Here is a 17039-nt window from a genome sequence, read left to right as displayed (position 1 = left end):
TTCCCAAACTCAGTGTGGTAGTAAAGGAGATCCTTCTTATCCCCCCAATGCTTTAGGAATGCATCATCGAAGGCCTCAATTTTTGCTATAGATATTGGAGTCAGTTCTCTAAACCATTTCTAGCCTCTCCATCTAGGCTTTGGACAAAGACTCTCATCCAGACATCACCTTCACTAATGTCCAGGTTATCAACATAGCTGTAGAATGACTCAAGATGTTCTTCAGCTGAAACACCTTCAGTTCCAGTGAACTTAGGCATATACTTCTGATATTCTCGAGTAGGCATAGCATTCAAAGGAGTGGGTAGTATTAGAGGTCCATACCTAGAAGATATGATTCTTTCCATTTTGGTAGATTCTTGTGGACCTGCCATAACTGTGGTGGTTAAAAGAGTACTGGAAATCTGAATGATAGAGGGTTGAGGAGTGACTAATAAGACTAAAGGAGTATGATGGATAGGAGGTGAGGTTTCCTTTGGGCATACAACAAAAAGAAAACCTAAATAAGAAGGAGCTTTATGAATCTCTAAGAGTTTTTCTTCGCTGCTAGTATTAGAAGCTATAGTCTCAACATATATTTGTTCTATTATAGGCCTTTCTTGAAGAGATATAGGAGATTGTTTAGGTTTACCTGAACCTGATGCTCCTTTCTACAATAACTTTATTTCTTTGATGATCTTTTCAAGGTCAGGTACTTGGTCAATTTGTAGTTTTTGAGGATTTCTTCGAGTATGCCTCACAAACTAAGCCAGAACTATGAAGTGGAGTCGCCAAGGGGTTTGGCCTCCAGTAGAGTTGCCAGATAGATGATTACAACAAAAAATGTGCCCAAACTTTGTCTATCATCAAAGCTGGATCTGTGTCATTTCCTAGGGAAGCTGAGCTTCAGTTTCCTCTCCCCAGCAACGGTGCCAATTATGTTATCACTCCAGGAACTCTCCTAGGTTACAGCTTGGAGATGCCTGGTAACATATAATCTTCAATATTGTTCTCTGAACTATTGGAATAAATGATGGTTTGGATCAAGTCAGATGACCATTTCAGCTCTATTATCACTCAAGACATGCATGAACACTTTCACCAATACAAGGCTTTAGACCACTAATGCTCAATAGTTTGTAGATTCAATGAATGGATGGAGAATATTGACCATACCGGCAGATGCATACATAAACATAAATGAATGGCTAGCTATAGGCAGCAAAAGAGAATACTGACTATACCGACAGATGCATATCTGACCACATATGAATGGCTAGCTACAGGCAGTAAGGAAGCTTGAAAATCTAATTCATCAAAGCAGAGATAAAATAACATATATGGCCTTAGACATAAAAGAAAACATGAAAAAACTATTCAAGTGCAAGCTTAGAACATAAGAGAAAATGGAATATTGAACATATAACAACAAAAGAAGCTTGTATTACTAATGAATGAAGATGAGAAGCTTGAGTAGCAAAGTCTCCCTAGTCTCTAGAAGTTGAACCTATATTACATCTTACTTTTAGATATTTATAGATTTTTACAATGCTCTCAAGCCTTCTGAGGCTCGAGAGGTCTCAATCTATCTGATCTGTCTTGTTAAAAACTTTGATGCCCTCTAGGCAAGCATGGGTTCGGAGGTTTCTTCTTCTGATAGAAGAATAACCACATTCAGATATTTTGGGTAGCTTGTTGTGCTGTTTGGGAGCTCTCTCGTGCCAGAGATGCCCCACAATTGATTCTATTTTTATGGATGAGTTGTGCTATCTGTTGATGCTCCATGATTTCATTGTCAGTTTAGGGGTGAGATACGCATGTTGTGGCTCTTTCTATTCCCCTTCCGGCCTTTGTTATTTCCTTTTTGGTCTCTGTCTCCCTTTGAATATTTAGAACTACCGTTTCTCTGTTAAACAGAAAAAAAGTTGCATATAGCAAAAACCCTGCCAATCTCTGCTTTTTCGAACTTTAAAAAGTCCTTAAACATGGCTTTCTGTTCTATCGGGTCCGCCCTTGGGTCGATGTCGCCTGTTGCACTTGGCCTGCTCCTGTGTATTTTCCTCGTATTATGAAATACGCGAAAAACACTAAAAACCATGAAAAATCGGCCTTGGCGGACTTCAAAAATTATGTATTTCCCTTCTCGGACCCTTTCGGGTCCGGGCTTCATCATAATCGGCGCTGCCTCAAGGTTCCTTTGTATTTCATTGTATAACGAAATACACGAAAAATGCATTAAAACAAGGCTTTGGCGTGGACCTGAAATGTTATGAGAAATTATTTATAATGCCGTCGGGTCCGGTTGTCGGGTCGCACATATGCCTGCGCATAGGCCCCGCCCATGGTTTCCGCTGATAGTGATCTAGCGATGTGATAAATCGCAATCGCACATCGCTCACTCCCCGGGTCCTTCATATAATATGGCATATGCTCCCCGCCGATAGCGATATCGCCGATATCGGTGATCGACATATCGCTCGGCCTGACCTTATCGCAACTCTACTCTGACTGCTTCTGATGGCTATCGCTGATGCGATTAGCCACTTAGATCTGGGTCGTTGATCGGCCAAATCTAATGGTAGCTGTGCGTTCTTGAGTTTTAAGCCCGTGATAAGGGTTTTTGACTGATTTTGAAGTGTTTTATCCTCCCGATAGTGCATTTCTGCCCTTCCAAGGGCTCTCCTCCCTCACTCGTTTCGATCTTGGGATGATCTTAAGCAATTTTGAAGACTTAGGGAGTGTTTTGGAGCATATTTGGATCCATTTGCATGATTTTAAGCAAACTTTGGAGACTTTGGGAGTGTTTTGGATCCATTTTTGGGCCAAACACCAACAAAGCTAACAGGTTTATTTGATGAAATATTGTCGATAGCGGTACTACCCTCCCTGTATTCACTAGCATTTCTCCCATAATTTGTATAGATTCCTATAGGTTTCTTCGGCCTCTTTTCTTTCTGCATTTCATTTTATTTGGATAATCTTGGGTGTTTTCTTATTGCAACCCCAATTGTTCTGCCATCTCCACCTTCCCCTGCCCCTGTTTAACTTGATACTGCTGGAATGTTTCTCTGTATAGTCATTTTTTGTCTTCTGGAATGAATCGCTCATCTAGATGTCTCCATTCAATAATTTCCTCAGCACCTCTCTTCCATGCTTAGTTCTTCTCCCCTAATTTTATCTATTTCCATTGTAGTGTTATCCATTTTCTCTCTGTCTCCCTTCTCCTCCTTCTCTGTCAGCTCGCTTTGGGCTTTCCTCTTAGGTTTTAGCTTGCCTTGACTCGAGCTGCTTTCCTTTCCTTTCCCCCTGATAGTCCATTGTTTGGATCTCGTTATCTTTTTCTTCTTCCTTTTGTAGGAAATCAAAGCTGTTTGTTCTGCTTGGCCGGGCTTCTTGTTCTTTTTTCCCCCGCTAGTATTCTCTCTTACTTGTTTTCTTTTGCTTTTCACTTCTTGAAACCCGTCCTTGTCTTCTTGATGTTTCCTTTGTTGTTTATGCATGTTCACTCCCTCTTCTATATTCAGTGGGAACTCCGTAAATAGGTGGCCATACTCATGGCATCTTCTACATCTGAATGGGATATGTTCGTAGTCTAGGGTTTGCTGCCAGATCTCTTCATGGTACTCTAGTTCTACTGATTCTGGGATGGGTTCAACTATATTCATGTAAACACATATTATAGCATATGAAGTATATCTTCCTTTTTTTGTTTTTGCTATTTTGACAAATCTTCCTATTGTGTTTCCTATGCCCTCTAGTATCTCTGGGTCCTAGAAGTCCATTGGGAGGCCAAATAACCTAACCCACACCGAGGCTGCCAAATTTTTTTCTTTGTCTGGGTCATAGCATTCTTCCCAGTATCTCATAAACAATCCAACATTATAATGAAAGTATGGACCATTTTCAAATACCTTTTCTTTGTCTTGTAGGTTCGAGAATATTACTGTGAAGAAGCCTCTAGCTCCCAGCTTGAGCTCGATATGGCCTCGGGGCTGCCATTTTTGCTGAATCCATTTGGTGAGGTCCTTTTCTGTCAGCCATACTCCAATGAACTTACATATTAGCACATGGTCTTTCATATAACTTCGCATCGCTCCAATTTGTTCATCGTTATGATGAATCTTGGTTTCTTCATCACACATGGTAAACATTTTCCTCTGTTGTCTGTCTTCCATCTCGCTCCAAGGACCAGTCCTGACATTCTGTTTATTTCTCCCACTTGTTTTTGGTTACTGATATTCTGGAAAGATTCCCCTGTCGCCGCGTCTCAATAGGAGGGGATCTCTCCCCCCCCGTTTCCTTTGTCATTTCGCGATGTTTCCTGGTCTCTTGAGTCTGTAGCTTTTCAGTAGTCTGCAGGTTTTTGGAATGTAGCACCGATTATCTCATGGCTGCCTAGCCATTAGGGTTGCAGAGCACTTCGCCAAAAAAGTATATGCATGTGTATCCTGCAAAATCAACTATTGAAAAAATGGTCCCTAGTGGAAAAGTTTCACATAATTTTTTGAATTGTAGGTCTTGCCATCGAGCTCTATGTGAATTATTGGTGTACTTATAAATTTATGTCTCAAATTTCTTCAAAAACTCTATCACGGAAATTTCTTCTTGTTGTAAATCAATCCGTTTATCACTTATACTATTATTTGAACTAATAGATGTATGGATATATCCATATCTCTTCCATTTCACTTTTAGGTTAGGCAATGGTTGATAATTTATATCAATAGAATATTTGTACAATGATCACAATATTTTACCACCAACACATTTCTTTTGGTAAAATAATTCATGACTTTCTCTTGCACATAGAAATTCGGATATGAAACCATGAATAGTGGAAGGAGGAGGTGATTTTTTTCCAAAATGTTTTACCAAAATTAAGGAAGGTTTCATAATATAATTGAAATTCCACATGATAACGACAACAACAAGTGTCGCGTATAATGATAGGTTTAACATACCATAGTTTTTTATGCACAAAAGTACTGATTGAGACATTAATTGCACGATTCTCTTCTATGAACTTATTGAACAAATCTATTTGAGTGGTGTCAAAGATATGTTTTGCATGTTCTTCATACTGATTTTGTGTTATTTTTCACCGAATCACATCCCTTTCTTTTGGTGAAACACGTGAATTTTTCATCCAATATACATATATTATTTTTTTAACATATTCTTCAAGTCTATCTTTATATGGTTTCCTATAAATAACTATCCAACAAGGGAGCTCACCATTTACATCTATTTGCAATCAAAATTTCCTATGTTTGTGCAATGTTTTTCATGAGGTACCTAATGCTTTTGCCATAGATTTTACCAAACAATTTTCTTTAGTACTTGATGACACCACTGCCATTTTTATTGCTCTACGTGGAACTATATCCTTTTTCTTTCTAGGTCTTCCAATTGATTTTAGAGCATTATTTATATTTTGAATCACATTTTCCTTCACCTTTTTATCTTTCGTTGATTTTTGAATACCCAATAGAGTTGTAACTTATTTTAATTTATTTGATGTTAAGAGACCTCTCAAAATTTGAGCTTGAACTGTCACACTTTCATATTTGAAGTACTTCTCAATAATGAGCTTAACACAATATCGTATAACATGGTCAAATTTTTTATCTCTATGTATGTCAGTGTCAAAATTTTCTAACATTTCATCATCAATATTGATTTCATCTGTATATATGAAAATTAGATGTAAATGAGTATAAATATTCGTTAAATAATTAAATTAAAAAATAGAGTTTGAATGAAATTGAAATTAATAAATATGTATAATTTAAATAATACACATGACACACACACACACACACACAAAGACATATATATTTTATGGTGATTCAACTTCTTGACTTGAATCTCTTTCAACATCTTCAACAACATCATCAATCATTGGTTCATTATCTTTTTCACTTTGTTTTTCAACATTTTCAATCTCATCATCAATGTTATGAGGAATATCTCTCTTTATTTACATTACAAAATATTTTTCAAATTAGTTCATCAAATAAAAATTAAATTTCACAATACACTAGTTAAATTTTAAATATCATTTATAATATTTACATTTACATACCTGCTTCAACTTTTAGTTGAGATTGATTTGTCCTTTCAATATTTAAGCATTATTCCTTCTTTCTTTTGTAATAGTTTCTCTTGCATTCTCTATGAGCCTCAATGTCTCTTGTTCGATCGTATTTTATCTTGCAAATTTTTTGATTTCCCGTGATAATTCAATCTATGTAGATTTTTAAAATCCAACCCAAAAAAGTCAATTTCAAAATCCTGCAAAAAAACCCACTTTCAAAATTTAGACCAAAAAATTCACTTTAAAAATTCACAAAAGACTTAGTTTAAAAAAAAGTCACTTTAAAAATTCAGCCAAAAAAATTTACTGTAAAAAAAACTCACTTAAAAAATTCAGCTCAAAAAACTCCCTTTAAAAATTTAGCCCTAAAATCTCACTTTAAAAATTAGCCAAAAATACTTACTTTAAAAATTAGCCCAAAAGACTTACTTTAAAAATTAAGTCCAAAAAAATTCCTTTAAAAATTCAGCCTGAAAGATTTAGTTTAAAAGTTCACTCCAAATGAGGAAAGAGTGTGAAAATAATGTTTTGGCTCCATTTATTTATATTGTTCGGGCGAAACGTTTTTTTAGAGGGTCGCATCGTTTCATTTTTGCAGTTGACGAAAAATATTGACACATTTTCAGCCGAACTCTTAAAAAAATTCGGTGAAACTTTTAAATTAATTTGACCAAATTTATTTTATGTTTATTTTAACAGGCGTCGACGACAAACACAAGTTCGACCGAATGTGGTTTTAGTTCGACCGATCTGCTTTAACCTGCAACTCTGCAACAACTCGGCTCTAGTCACCTTTTTCCAATTTTGGAATGGTTAAACTCCATCAAATTTGGTGAATTTACTTTCGGAACCAATACCAACATTTGCATAATTGAATCTACTTTCAGTGGATATAAATTTTATGGAATTTCATAGAAATTTTCTATTTTTAATTATTTTTCTAATAAAATATGTGCAAAATATTTCTGAAGGTCATTATGATTCAGTGAAATACAAATTTTTTATCTTTCAAAATACACTATAAAAAAAGATAAAATTTATAGTTCATTACATTGGTTCGTCTTCTATAATGGGTAGTTTTTAGATTTTTAGTTTATAACTAATATGTTGAGAAACTTGATGCTAAGCTAAACATCTTCAAAATCTGCAATTTTTTCATATTGGTTCAATTCAAAAAATCTAGTAATTATGATGTGCATCAATTGGTTTCGTAAATATAACGATATCGAAGTAGATTCTGTATGGATTGTTGCAACACATTTTATTTTTCAAAAACGCCAAGTTAACAAAGAAAACACTAGTGTTAAAAAAACATGACTTTTTATGAATCCCTTGATTTTTAAAGAACACATAATCAAACAATTGCTAAGTTGACATATCAAATGTGAATAAAAAATTCCAATAAAAAAGTAATAGAAAGCTAATAAAATGTGTGACAAGTGTTTTTTTTGTTTGTTTTTTTTTAATTGTAAAATGAAATTCTAAATAGAAAAATTGTTTTGGCTTGCCAAAAGTTGAAGAACTTCTAAAAATAATATTTTTTTATCAAAAAAGGCAAAAAGCGTAACCCAACTTCATATTTTCACAACACCCATCTTGACTCACTGCAAGTATGGTTAGATCCATCACAATATATTGTAACATTGCTTGACTAAGTGTCATCTTAGAGTGGTTGAGTGTATTGTTAGAGTGAACCAAAATGGCCGTTCATAATTTTGTTTACTTTAATTCATTTATAATAATTATAATAATTGAAAAAAAATAATAACATATAATAAGGGAATAAGATCACCTCATGTAGCTATGAACCAATCATATATTATATTTGTAATCATATATTATATTTGTAAGATTTAGTAAATAAGAAATAAGTTTACTTTTAAGAATAAAGTAATTTAATATCAAAATTTCACTGAAACTTGGACATGGGTGTAAATTTAGGATGAATAATATAAAATCAAAGGTCTTTGACTGCAAAATAAAAACTATAGTTCTAGTAAAGATAACAACTAATAGGTATATTCTTTCATGATATTCCAATTATTGTTTTTAGTTTCATTGATACCTATTCCAAAAATGTTATATATGAATATTTATTATATCAAATGTAATAAGGAACTTTGCATCTTTCAAAACCATTGCCATTTCAAACTTATGGTTATGGAGATGATGCAGTTTAGGAAGGATGAGTTGTGTTTTACATTTTTTCACACAAAATGGTGGTAATATTATTAATAGATATAAATTTATGTATAGCTTATTGTCCTCTATAGTTGAAATATGAATATGAGCCTTGCTAATGTAGTAAGTGTGGCTAGTCTAGTCAATAACGTTGAATATATGTTAATTATTGAAGACTTTTAACATGAACACAATGTAATGATCATAAAATTGGCACATGTACCATTAATAATGGACAAAACTATTGAAAATATGTTAATTATTGAAGACTTCTAACGTGAACACAATACAATGATCATAAACAAGGCACATGTACCACTAATAATGGACACAATCGCACAATTTTTCTTCACAACACCTCCACCAATAGGTTGCACATGCATCTTGAATCATTGTCTTTGGAAGCATATCAACTTCCCTGGTGCTAATTGACTACACATCATTTTCCCATTTAGTTGTATCAAAATATGTTGATGACAAGAACCTATGAATTTATCCATGCAATTTGAACATGTAACTAGAGTTTTGCTGCTCATGTGGGTGATCAACATTTCATCCTTGACAATGCCAACTCAAAACTAACACATTATTCAATTTGTTTGTTGTCTCAAGGGGTTTGAATCCATAACCATGAAATGAATGCCTTAATCCAACTTCAAATTTTTGATAATTGCAACTTTTATCCATCTCTTTAGACCCCCAAACCCCACTATTAACTTGAAAGCTCCCTATCATGATTTTCTATGATACAAAAGCAATAACAGATTTGCAATGTTGACGTGCTTTTCACAATTTCTTCTAAAGATGATCGTTTTTGTCCATTCAACCAACATAGACTTGTTAATCTCACTCGCCTCTCCACCAATCACTTTCACATTTACACCATCTCTATGTGATTTGAGCACAATGCCTTCAAAGGTGGTTAGAGATGAAAGCTTTGCTCCCAACTACACCACCAACTTTGATAATAATCTAGTAATAACTTTGTAACCAAACAATTCAAATTCTTCGAAACATCATTCTACATATCAATAACATACAATTCACTTTAATATTCCCATTCATCTATTTCAAAATACACTAATTATATTAAATAAAATAATATTATATATTCAATCAAATTTTATTATAATAATATCAATGCATATTATTTCAATTACTCTTTAGTTATAATTTTTTTTTCTAAATAATTATATATAAAAAATTAATCTTATTAAAAAATTACTTTATTAATTAAAAAATTAATAAACTAAAAAATAATATAAATTTTTCTTAATCTCATTCATATATATATATATACTAAAAATTGCATAATAAAACAATATCTTATTTAATTAAAAATGGTCTCTTAAAATTTTCATCTAAGATTCCAAAGCGATGTAAACTCTTCTTAATTCCTGTATTAATTCCATCATTACACATCTCCATATAATTATTCTTTCAAAAAAAGCTGAATCAACATTGGGTTAACGTTTCTCCACCTTCTAAAATCGTGTATTTCTCAAGCATCGCTAAGTTAATATCACTACCTCTATCTCGACTTTTATAGCTGTAATGCGAAGTAAAATTGTAATTGAACTTAGCGAAATGTAACTCATAAATCTCAGACAATTGATGAATCTCTCTTTTCGTGTAATCAACCGAAAAGTCCTTAGCGAACTAGACGGCTGTCTATCTCTCACACCATGAAAACACCTAATAATGACAACGCGTCGTGCAATTTCTATTCTTGGAAAAAGCAGTCGCTGCACACTTCCAACCGTCATTCCATTTTTGTTATAAAACTTTTAGCCGTAGTCTAATGAGGCGGAGATGTTCCTTCGAACGTTATGAAAATTTTGGTTATATTTAGAGAGAATTTGATAATGATTTTTGTAAATTTAAGTTATGGTCGTTAAATTTTAGAATTTTAGCTGTTTTAAAAGTTTTTGATGGTGTTGAATTTATTTTCACTATCAAAAACACGATTCAAATACTGGCTCTACAAGGTTTTTTGAAATATTTTTCCCCAAATTCCGACTACTTTTGGCTATCCAAATAATTCCTCTACCCAATAAACAACTCCAAACTTTCCGACCACTTTTAACCGTGCAAACAATTCTTCCACCAAATAAACAACTCAAACTCCAAACTTTTAGGCTTTCCGACCATTACCCCATGTCTGTTTTTATTACTTATACAGAGTTTCCTCAACTTTTGTTCTGGCAGTGCCATTTTTATTTTGTTTATTTCACGGGTTGTCTTCCTATATGGCGGTGATTTTATTTTATATGTTTTTCTTACATTTATATTCTTCTCCGATTTATTTTTCTTTCTGGTATGGTGTTTTTTGCTGTCTTGTTTTACAAGCCGTCTCTATGTTTATGCGGTGCACGGTTATTTTCTTTTTCTATTTCCATTCTTTTAGTGCCATCATCGCATGCCAAAATAAATTTATAAGTTGCAGCTTGAAGTGCAGTAGATTAATATCTGACTGATATATGATTGGTAAGAGAAATCTTGATGTTATTATTATTATTTCATCTGGTTTGAAAGTATTTGTTGAAGGATGCACTATATACACATTATATGGCTTGTGAAAAGATCATTAGTATGGCTTGCCAAGAGTTTCTTAGATTACTTCTACCGAAAGACTCATACATTTGATGTAATAAAAACTCTGATTATTTGACCTCATGGAAATTGGAATTTAAACTTATTGCTGGTATAACATGTCCCTTAGAAGTAATATTCTCATTTTCAATTACAGGAAAGAGAACGTAGTATAATTTTTACATTTATGTTGAAACTGGTCTTTAATGAAACTTATGATTAATTTTACCAGCACATTATTAAAAAAATGTAGATATGATTTATTCTCTGAAAAGATGGAGCTAGTTTAAATATTTGTCCAAATTTTTACTCCAAAACAGTTTCCAAAATTTGAATAATAGTGTTGCTCTATAGATAGGATTTGATGATTTTTATCTTCAAAAATTGCATCCATCCACTTGGAGATCTTTTACTCAAACAGGTTTTCAAATTTTGAGTGATAGTATTGCCCTATACATAGGATTAATCTGTTTTATCTTCAAATACCGTATGCATCCACTCGGAGATCTAAAATTTTGCTGGATTTCTTTTGTCGAGCCCATAAATTCTTCTTGAAATCTCTCGACCCAATAAATTCTAGGCAGATTCGGTCCTTTTTTGGTATGCCGGGGCAGAGTCTCAAATAGTCATAGGATGCTATTTGAGACTGGTAAAACATTAACATGCATGAACTGGACTTCTAGGAACACGAGGTAATCCCGAATCTTCGCTTCGAGGAACAACATAATAGGTCACTACCTAGCTTCTTGTGCACATAGAATAAGCACGTGTTTTCGTGGCACGAAGATATTTTTATTCAGGTACATGCATTTATTTTTTAATGGAATTTGCTATCAAAAGACAAAGCTATTCAAAATATATAAGAAAAACATGTCTCTTATAGTTATCTATGCGGCTGTAGACATTCTTGGATAATGTAAAAATGATCTATATTTTTTAATGCAATTTTTTATAAAAAAATAAAGTTATTCAAAATACATAAGAAAAACATATCTTTTTATAGTTACTTTGTGGCTGTAAACGTTTTTGGATAATGTAAAAATGATCTATAGAACAAAGTCATTCTTGAATAATGTAAAAATGATCTATAAAACAAAGCCCTGGTTATAGCACATGATAGAATAAAACCTTTGTTATTGGAAATGTGGCAAAGATTACCACATTAAAATAGAACAAAACTCTGATTCTTGTTTCCATACAAGATATTTTTGAAAAGCCGAAAATGATTATATGATTATATCACATAATAGAAAGAATCCCTTGCTCTATATTTTTGTAAAGATACAATAAAATAGAACAACACCCTGACCCTTGTTTCCATACAAGATTTCTCACCGTAGTTAGTTTCTATAAAGATTTCTGGAAACAAAGAAAGACCCTAACCCTTGTTGCTAGTTTCTATTATCATCTATGTGGGAATTAATAGAGAATGTATAATTGGAGAGAGTCTATTCATTAATTGTGCCCGAGTCTTGGTTTAGGAATTACTTTCTATATTCTAAGTGGTTGTTCTAACTCTCTTATTTACATGTAGACTTATATATTTTTGATGATTAATAATTAATTTGTAGAGCATTTTGCCATAGACAGACTCCATGTGAAGCTCCTCACTTGTGAGTTGTAAAGTTTGAGAATATATTTATTGTTTCTTCCATTTTTAACCTCGTATCTGAGCTGGTGAGTTTTTGGCCGCTGTGAGAGTGCCTAAGTGACAATATTGTAGCCTCTGATGCTTGGTACGAAAAAGGCCTGGCAAGGAGGCAAAGTGCTAAGAAATAGCACGAGAGTTTTTTTTTTTCCTCTGAGGTAAATTGGACCAACACGGGTTTTATACAAGATAACTGCACTTCCCTAGCTTTGGAGCAGCATGGGATTTGCCTTAAAAAGCGCGCTGTTCACTCTTTACTCTATCCCATTCTCTTCACCGTGCTCGATAAACGCAGATTCGACCCTCGGATTACGTGTTGCGGCTGTGGTGGGTTGACTTGGCGTGGTATGAGTTGGCATGTTGGCGTGCTCTGTTCTGTGCATCCGTCATTGTTTTCAGGACGTGAGAATTGTTGTTCGCATCTGCACCTTCAATACTCCTGAGAAGATATTACTGGAAGATTCAAAGTGTGCGCGCAACTTTGTAAAACATAACATCAAGATTATGCCGACAGGAACGCTGGAGGTGCTACTCGTCAGCGCCAGGCGCCTGCACATTGTTGAATGTCAAATGTGTAACCCTCTCGAAGGATATCAATGGTTGTAACGTGATCCCTTTCGACACTTTCTGTAGTCCACTCTTCTCCCAGCGAAGGTGGTGCAGTGGAAATCCACAATGCTTCATTTGAGGCTGAATTTGCTTGGAGGAAGGAAATTATCCGAATTTGCTTGGGAATTGATGGTCGTGGCATGACCCATCAAAATCGGTCATAGCTTGGTGCCTTCGCGCGGGAGACCGGTGGCCGCTGTGGAAATCCCGATCTGGTTTAGGGATTATTGGTGTAGAAGATCGCTAGTGTGGCTCACCATCGTGGAGATATCATTACAGATTGGACTAGTGTGTTGTTGATCGGAGGAGGCAGTCGGAAGAGTGCTCGAAACTAGTGAGATAACTCCACGCTAAGTGTGCTCCGTGATTGTTTTTTTTTTTCTTTGCCGAGTGATCCAAACTTTGTCACAAGAGGGAGGACAAACGTTGAGAGCATTGGTGCAGTTGTGGGTTTCGATTTGCACCATTGTGTTTCGATATTATATAGTGTATCAAGATCCATTTGAATTGCCTGCAAATATTTATTACATGCATCCATTAATTATTAATGTTGTATGCATAAAAATCCTCAATGCCATGCATGAATTTGTTTTAATGTATGTGTAAGATACATGCTCAGTGCAAGTCGATTCCTCTATTGGAGAGAGGTATTTTTTTTAGATCACTCCTTTGGATCTGGAGATAGTTTTGCTGGTGGCAGATCTGGTAATTGAATTCGCTCCTTGATCAATTGCTGGAGGTTGAAGGGATCTTGGAGCAGATTCATAGATCAACCTATCAAGATGAATAATCAGATGGCAGAGGCGTACTTGAACGAGAGCAATAAGCTCGATGGGTCCAATTATTCTAATTGGAAATTCAAGTTACAAACCCTACTTGAGGGGAAAAGTGCATGGGCGATTGAAAATGGGGATGAATTGAAGCCAATTGCAATAGGAGGTGGAACAACTGCAACAATTCAGGATTGGGAGAAGAGGGAGAACAAAGCGAAAGTGTTGTTGAAATTATCAGTGAAAGACTGCATTATCCCTCACATCAGAGAGTGTAAATAAATAAACGAGATCTGGACAACTCTCAAGGATTTGTATGAGATAAAGAATACAAATTGCTTATTGTTCCTGAAGAGCAAGATTCTCTCCATTAAAATGGAGGAGAATGAATCAGTTGCTGCATTCATCTCTTGGATCAAGGCGCTGAGAAATAAGTTGGTTGATATAGGGGAGACGATGTCGAACACTGATCTTGTCACGGTTACCATGAATGGTATCACTGATGACTGTAAAAAGTTTATTACATGTCTGAACACGAGGGAGAAAGCCCCCAATTTTGAAGAATTGACAGGGATCCTGATGCAAGAGGAAGAGAGGTGGATGACTCTGAAACCCCAGAATTCAGATCTTGCATTAATGGTGAAGAAAAAGCCTTTCAGAGGGAAAGCAAGTGCAAGACAGAAAGGCGGTAATACACCACAGAGAAAGCCACCTCAAGGTATGTCTTCAACCAGAAATGATTCAGGAACCAAGTGTTTTTACTGTGGTAAAGTTGGTCACATTGCTAGGAATTGTCATAAGAAGAAGCTTGATGAAACTCAACATAGACATAAGAAGCATGCATGGCACTTTGTTGATGAAGATCAGAATTAGAATCTCAGACTGTTTGTATCTGATTCTTCTTTCTCTGCTGAGAATGATGAAGTAGAAACTTGGTTTGTGGATTCAGGAGCTTCCACTCACATGACAGGTAACAGGCATTGGTTTGAAAGTTTTAAAGAAACCAGTGGTGGTGCTAATATCTACCTTGGTGATGACAGAGCCTACCAGATCAAAGGACATGGATACATTCTTGTGATTTTTCCTGATGGAAAGATCAGGAAAATCCAGAATGTGATGTATGTACCAGGAATTAAAAAGAATTTAATTTCTGTTTCAATGATTGCAAATCAGAACTTGAAGGTAGATTTTTTTAAAACCTATTGTATCATTAAGGATTTGCTGGATAAACATAAATCGGTTGCATTTGGAATTTGAGTTGGAGGCATGTACAAGTTGAATGTCACAAGCATACCACACCAGGCTTTGACTTCAACAACAATGACAACAGAGAATATTTGGCACCAAATATTCAGACACATCAATCTTCCTGATTTAGTGCTGCTACAAAAACAAGGTATGGTCAATGGTCTCCCTGTTTTAAAAAATGTTCATGTTGATTGTGAAGGATGTGCCCTTGGGAAGATGCATAGGGATGATTTTCCCTCAAGTTTACATAGAAATAAGAGAGATATACTAGAGCTTGTGCACACTGATATATGTGGGTCGATGCAGACAAGGTCATTAGGAGGTGCATATTATTTTTTATTATTTGTTGATGATTGCACAATATTTACCTAGGTATATTTTCTCAGAAAGAAGAGTCATACTTTTGAATATTTTAAAGATTTCAGAAGCATGGTTGAAAAACAAACAGGGAAGTTCATCAAAATTCTTCGCTTAGATCAAGGGGGAGAATACAAGCAGAGTGGCTTCATCAAATATTGCAAGGACCATGGGATAGTTCAATAGTTCACAGTACCCCACACTCCTCAACAGAACAGGGTTGCAGAAAGGAACAACAGAACCCTTGTGGGGTGTGCACGCAACATGTTAGAAGGTAAGAACTCGTATAATGGCTTTTGGGCATAAGCAATAAATACTGCAGTGTATTTAAAGAATAGGAGTCCAAAAAAATTCTTGATCTTAAAACTCCATTCGAAGCTTTATCAGGGTTTAAGCCTGCAGTTAATCATTTAAGAGTTTTTGGCTCGAAAGCTTTTTCTCATGTTCCAAATGAGGATAAGAAGAAACAATTCAAAGGCCATTAAATTCATTTTTGTAGTGTATTGTACAGATTTTAAAGCATATAAACTGTTTAATCCCTCTACTCACAAATTGTTTGCGACTGGAGATGTAGTATTCCATGAGTAGGTTGATGATGGAAACTGTAGTAAAGGCCATGAAGAGTGGAATAAGGCTTTGTTGGTGGAAGATGGAAGTGATGAAACAAGGGACAACCATGAGCAGCAGCAACAACAAAAGGGAGAATCAAGTGATGCAAGTATAGTTTGAAGGCAAGCCCACTAAGGAATGAGCAAGACAGATTTGAGGCAAGCCCACCATTAGGAGATTAGGCAGGCAAATTCAATTGCCAACTAGAGATAGGGATCATGCTTTTATAACTAGTTCTTTAAATATTGTTGAGCCGTCAAATTATAAAGAAGCAAGTAAATATAATGAATGGAGGGTAGCCATGGAAGAGGAATATGAGTCAATACTTAAAAACAAAACCTCAGATTTAGTTGAATTGTCGGAAGGGAAAGAACCTAAAGGTTGCAAGTGGTTATAGAAACATAAATTTAAATCTGATGGTAGTGTAGACAAATACAAAGCTAGGCTGATAGCTAAAGGTTACTCACAAAGAGAAGGAATTGATTATGAGGAAACCTTTGCTCCAATAGCTAAGTTAAACACTATTAGAATGATGATAGTTTTAGCTACAAAACATCATTAAAGTCTACACCAACTAGATGTGAAGTCTGCACTTTTAAATGGAGAATTGAAAGAAGAGGTTTATTTAAAACAACCTAAAGGGTTTATCAAACAGGGGCAGAAGCATTTAGTTTGCAAATTAAAGAAGGCATTATATGGTTTAAAACAGGCACCCAGGTCATGGTATGAAAAAATTGATTCATTTTTTCTGCAGCATAGTTATAAGAGGAGCAAGAACAACCCAAATATGTATATTGTGTTTGATGAAAAGGGGCGAATTGTTTTGATTTATTTATATGTAGATGATCTTATTATTACAGGAAATGCTGATGAGATCATTAAAGAAATCAAAGTGCAAATGTCATAGGTTTCTAAAATGAAAGACCTTGGAATTGTTTTGATTTATTTAT

This window comes from Pinus tabuliformis, chromosome 6, assembly GCF_031772625.1.
Source record: "Pinus tabuliformis cultivar Carrire ecotype Pingquan chromosome 6, CPIR1, whole genome shotgun sequence".
NCBI classification, from domain to species: domain Eukaryota; kingdom Viridiplantae; phylum Streptophyta; class Pinopsida; order Pinales; family Pinaceae; genus Pinus; species Pinus tabuliformis.
Note: the sequence above shows the minus strand (reverse complement) of the source record.